The following is a 5,751-nucleotide window of genomic DNA, read 5'->3' on the forward strand; positions in this document are numbered from 1 at the left end:
ACCCCTTTTGGTGTTATAGCATTACGTTATGCTTTAGCTATTGAAAAATAGCAGATCTACAAGCTCATAGCGCGCCACCGAGTGGCGCGCTACGAGCTTGTAGGTCTGCTATTTTTGAAAAATCGAAGAACGACTGACATAGAAACATAGCTTTTTCAGAAAACTGTCAGGATGTAGAAGACATTTACTTTCGCTCTGTGTCCACATTGAAAATAAGGCTATTGAAGCTCATGCTTGAAATATCTTGGCCTTTCCTGCCTTGACGTTGCTCTATGAATCATTCCAGTATGTAACGTTTTTCTTTATAAGACTCGGAAATGCATATCGTTTTTTTTAAATGGTCTACACTGCAAAACACCATCACTGACATGTTGTGTTTAGATCATCCAAAAGGCGCGGAAAGATTTGCTGCTACAAAATGTAGAATACATTTAGATTTTTTTATCTCTTGCTTCTAAGTTCTACTGCACACCAGACTGAGAAGGTTTCAACGGGTATTTGGAACTGAACTGACCATTTATTTATTCATTCAAGACAAATCCCATGAATCAATTTCAACCAATGAATGATATCATCGTGCCTATTAGGTCAGTGGGTCAACAAAAGCCTTTTTCTTTAATCTTGAACAAATGTTTATGAGCTACTGTATCTGTATGTCACTGCCCAAATACTTTAATACTGGTGAACGCATTCAATTGTTTGTGGCTCAAGTTCAGGATTTTTACCTGCAATTATCAACCACTATTGATTTCCTATTCACATCGTTTTTTTCAACAGTGTTAATCATGGGCTTTATTAATCACAATTTAAATATGAATTCATGCATTAATATTAAAAATGTGTAGAAACTGTACATCTTTTCACATGAAGAATGTGTAGGGAGAATCAAGTAATACCGGGCGGTAACCCTTTGTTTATGGTTATGACGAGGAATTAGTGGCGTTGTTTGTGACTAATTGATCATTATAAAACATGAATTTGATGATTGAGTGAGGGGCACAGATGGCAGGATTATGGGAAAACTATGACACTCCTAAACACTGAGGCGTTGAGCGATCGTCACTGCTGGTCGTTGTTGTAAAGTATTATATGATTGGTCATCATAATATTGCATCAAGCATAATTGTGTGAATCACATTGTTTTGAAATGTTTCGAGGAAAGATAGCTGTATTTTGTGTGATGTTGTGTCAATTCATTTTAATACAACTTTTTTTTTATATATGATTTTACTGAACATGTATATGGCCCAATGGTGCCCCTTTCTTGTGATGTAATGAACTGTGATTTATTCAAATAAAGGATGTAACAAAAATGGTCTTTATACCTTTAGCACACTTTGCTTTGTTGTTGTTTTTCATTGCAACTTTAATTTATAAGATAACTTTTATAACGTGAAGTAATTCGTAAATTTTGTTTAATATAATTAAGCAGTAGATAGATGGGAGGGGGGGTTAGCGTTACACATCCAGCCAACTGCTGAGCATGGTAGTGATCTAATGCTCTGACAAACGTGCTACAGTATCATGGCCAACCCATTGGCTTTTAAACACCCTAAAACTCCAAGATATAGTAGATCTAAATACCGCAATAACAATGTATAAGGCACACAATCACCTGCTCCCGAGCTGTATCCAAGAGCTGTTCTGGCCTAGAGAGAGCCGCTACAACCTAAGAGGCACTTCCATATTCAAACAAACAGATGCTAGAATAAACATCAGAGAGAGGTGCATATCGGTCAGAGGGGTCAAGCTGTGGAATGGATTGGATGACGAACTAAAAAATTGTAGTACAATATATACATTTAAAAAATAGTAGATACATATAGAACATTGATATGTTTTGTTTTCTAGTTTTGTTTTGTTCTTTTTGTCTTGTTCCTGTTAACTGTATTGTCCTGTCTGTCTTTGTTTTTGTTTTATGTTATGTTTGTTTGTTTTTGTTTTGTTTTCTTGTTTTTTTTCCCTTCTGTTGTTTGCTTTGTTGTATTATTTTACCTATGAAAGCCATTTATTTGTTAGAAGGGTAGGCACTACACCTTTTTGGTCAATGTTTCTTTTGCAAAAAAAAAAAAGCAGGCACTGTGGGGCAATTGAGCAAGAGTTGGAAAGAACAGATTCAGAGATGGATTTGCAAGGCCTATTGGTCTGTCATTTGTGCCAGTAGCCACACAGAGCACTGAGCCATCTGCTCAGTCAACAGGCAAATAACTCAGTCAGGAGAAACAGCTGTGCAATACCGCGCATGTTTCCACAAGGAACGCTTCTTACCCTTTTCTGCACAATGAATCCAAAAAGTGAAGAGCTAAAAAGGTTTTACACCAATTCAAATTCAGCAACGTCCAAGAAAATCCCAGTTTAAAACGGTTACACGAGCGTTTCAGCGGTTGTTTAGTCAGCCGCTTCCATGTTTATCAAGGAAGTCGCGCGTGTGCGCGTGCATGTCGAGTGAACTGAAGTCAGTTGGAAATGTTCGACCAGGGGAGGCGCTAACGCTTTTCAACTTCCTTGAAAAACATGCTAAACAACCTGCTCTGACGCTCGTGTAACCTTTTAAAGTTGGATTTTATTTGGCGTTGCTAAGGTTGAATTAGTGTAAACCTTTTCTGCCCCTTCACTTTTTGGATTCATTGTGCAGAAAAGGGTAAGAATCGTTCCTTGTGGAAACATGCGCCGTTTCTGAACCGCGGTGGGAGGGGCCCAGGGTGTGACCTCATCTCGGAGCTACAGAATGAGCGTAGGGAGAGGGCACATGGACTAGTCCAAAAAGATTATTTACAACTAAAACTATATCTTCATGAAGAAAGACTACCGATTCCTTTGTTAAAATATAACCTAATGTTTATTTGACAATGTTGATGCTGATTCATAATTGGTTTGTTAGTTTGGTCTTAAAATTAATTATGTTTTTTTGAATATTGTTATTCCTTAAAATACTGTGACATTTTAAATTGAAAGCCATATCACCCATACCTACTAAACAAAATGTCACTCTAGGCACATTAATATTAATCAATACTACATAATTGTCTAAGGCCCTAAGAAAACAACAATCTTTCCTCTTGGTCCATATATCTTCATCCATCGCCTACACACACAGGTTAATTACATAGCAATAAAGACACGTAATATGTGAATCATAAAATGCTTTAATGTTCTTTCAAGGCTCGATAAGTAATAATGGCATAAAACCACCACGGTGGCTTTTGGTCCACAAAAGAAAGTGCTCTTTGACGTGACATTGAAATGAATCTGTATTCTAATTGAACACAACAACATCTCGTGTCGAACAAATCCAGGCAGTGAGATTGACAGACAGACAAGATGCATAGACACGCATGGCATACAGTAGCTACAGTAGAAACTGGCACACAGTATACAGTATACCAGGCTAACATAAAATAATAAATAAACTACAACATTTCAGTGACAACAAATTAATTATGTGGTTCACCGTTACACTATGCTCAAGAAATCACACAGATAGGTAACATATTGTTTCTCTAACAATAGAAAATGGTTTAGAAAGTTGTTTTTTTTTCTTTTAGCAATTCATGGCTTGAAACCTTTTGAAACGAGACTTTTTCAAACAGGACGACAAATTGAACTCGAAACGTGTGGCAGTTGAGGGTAACTCATACTTAGCCCTATAGAATGGCTCTTGTTGTTACATACAGTATGTACAGTATTTCACATACAGAGCATACATAGAACAGTCTGCTTAACTTCTATTCAGGTTGTAAATTGGCGGCCTAAATGTGATAAATGTGCTAAATACACGTTTTGTGCCAAAACTTTCACATCGATATAAAACTAGAGGACCATATTTCACTCCACGTCTTTGGAATTATTTAATGGGCGAGTACAAACGGAGCATTTATCACATCTAGGCCGCCAATTTACAACACGAATAGAAGTTAAGCAGACTGTTCTATGGCTCTGTATGTGAAATACTGTACATACTGTAACGGACCCCGGGATGGTCAAACTTTTATTGTGAAGGGGTTCCTGTATGAAACAACAAGAGCCATTCTAGGGCTAACTCATACTTAGTTGTGCGCCGGGGGTTGTGCACTGAAAATAGTCGATCTACAAGCTCACAATGTGTTGCAGAGTGATGTGCTGTTATTTTCAGTGTGCAACACCTACGTGAAAACAAGCATAAATCATGGGTTATTCTCCGTGGAAGTTCAAAACCTTTTCAGTGCAATGTTTTTTTTGGACTATATTACCCTTAATGTAAAGATAGCCATCTCTCATGTAACATAAAAATCTACATAAATCATTGACAAAAATAAATAACATAAATAATCAATAACAAAAAACAAAAAGAGAAAATACAGACACGGTTATGCATTCCTCTGGAAAATACTTATATTCACTTTTCCATTCACAGTAAAAAATAAATAGGTTTTCAAACATCTATGCTTGGTGTTTTTGCCTTATTCAATCTCAGTTTCCCTTCACACTTGCTCTTTCTGACATAGACTACATTTCTAAAATACTTACTCTAACTTATCTCAAATCCTTCAAAACCCTTACCCTTTCCATCTTATCATAGCCAGTTCAACTTCTTGCCCTCTAAGATTTTTCAACCTAAGAGTTGGAACCCAAAGCAATAATTCATTTAGGAGAACACTTGTGGTATAGCTAATAAACACAACGTCAAGCCTATAAGGGCCGATTCATACTCCTATTTTAGAGCCGAATAAAAGTGGGTTCGGCTCTGTAGAGCCTACAATGTGACGTCATTTGAGGTTCGGGGGGAGCGGGTACCGTCCTAAAGTCGGCTCTTCGGTGCTACTGAAAATTTCTGACGAGCCGAAATCATTTCGGCACTACAGCGCCGAAACAGCGGTAAAATAGGAGTATGAATCGGCCCTTAGATATCATTTGGGTCCCCAAACCAAAGCCAGTCAAAACGTACTGCACCAAAACACTGTCAGCAAGCCGTCACTAAACGTCCTGCTCTGAACCTCTTTCCAACACCACCACGTCAACATCACATCTCTTCAGCCATGACTCCCTCCACCACGTCAACATCACATCTCTTCAGCCATGACTCCCTCCATTATACTTGTTCTTACGCTTTCTTCATTTTTGAGTTCGGATTTCACCTCAGCACTTATTTATTTAAAAAAATAAATACAAAATAAATAAAAAGAAAACACAAGTGATCAATGTAGGATAAGACAACTCATCTCACCGGTGCTTACACCAATCCTGTATAGGCTTTAACCCATTCTGACCTGAGATCAGATTCTAAAAATGTCTTCTACATCCTGACAGTTTTCTGAAAAAGCTATGTTTCTATGTCAGTCGTTCTTCGATTTTTCAAAAATAGCAGACCTACAAGCTCATAGCGCGCCACTCGGTGGCGCGCTATGAGCTTGTAGATCTGCTATTTTTCAATAGCTAAAGCATAACGTAATGTTCCTTAAATCTATTTCGGTTTAATACGTACGTACGTAAGTGTGCAACTACTTGGCTGTACATGTATAGGAGGAATAATTATAATGGTGCTGATACATGCCTTTCATTTGACCACAACACGTTCTTCTCAACTATAACTTATACTTACGCAAAAACCTTACTTAAAACCGTAACTTACGTTTGAATAACTGCATGGTCCTAATGGCCAGTATATCAAGCTCCGTAAGCACCATGGCAGGCTATGCGGGGTCCATCTCTAGGAAAGACACGCGTACAGTACAAACTCTTCCCTACATAAACCTCTGAAACCTATTCCTGGTT

The sequence above is a fragment of the Protomyctophum parallelum genome, assembly GCF_964188405.1.
Source record: "Protomyctophum parallelum genome assembly, chromosome: 13".
In the NCBI taxonomy this organism is placed as follows: domain Eukaryota; kingdom Metazoa; phylum Chordata; class Actinopteri; order Myctophiformes; family Myctophidae; genus Protomyctophum; species Protomyctophum parallelum.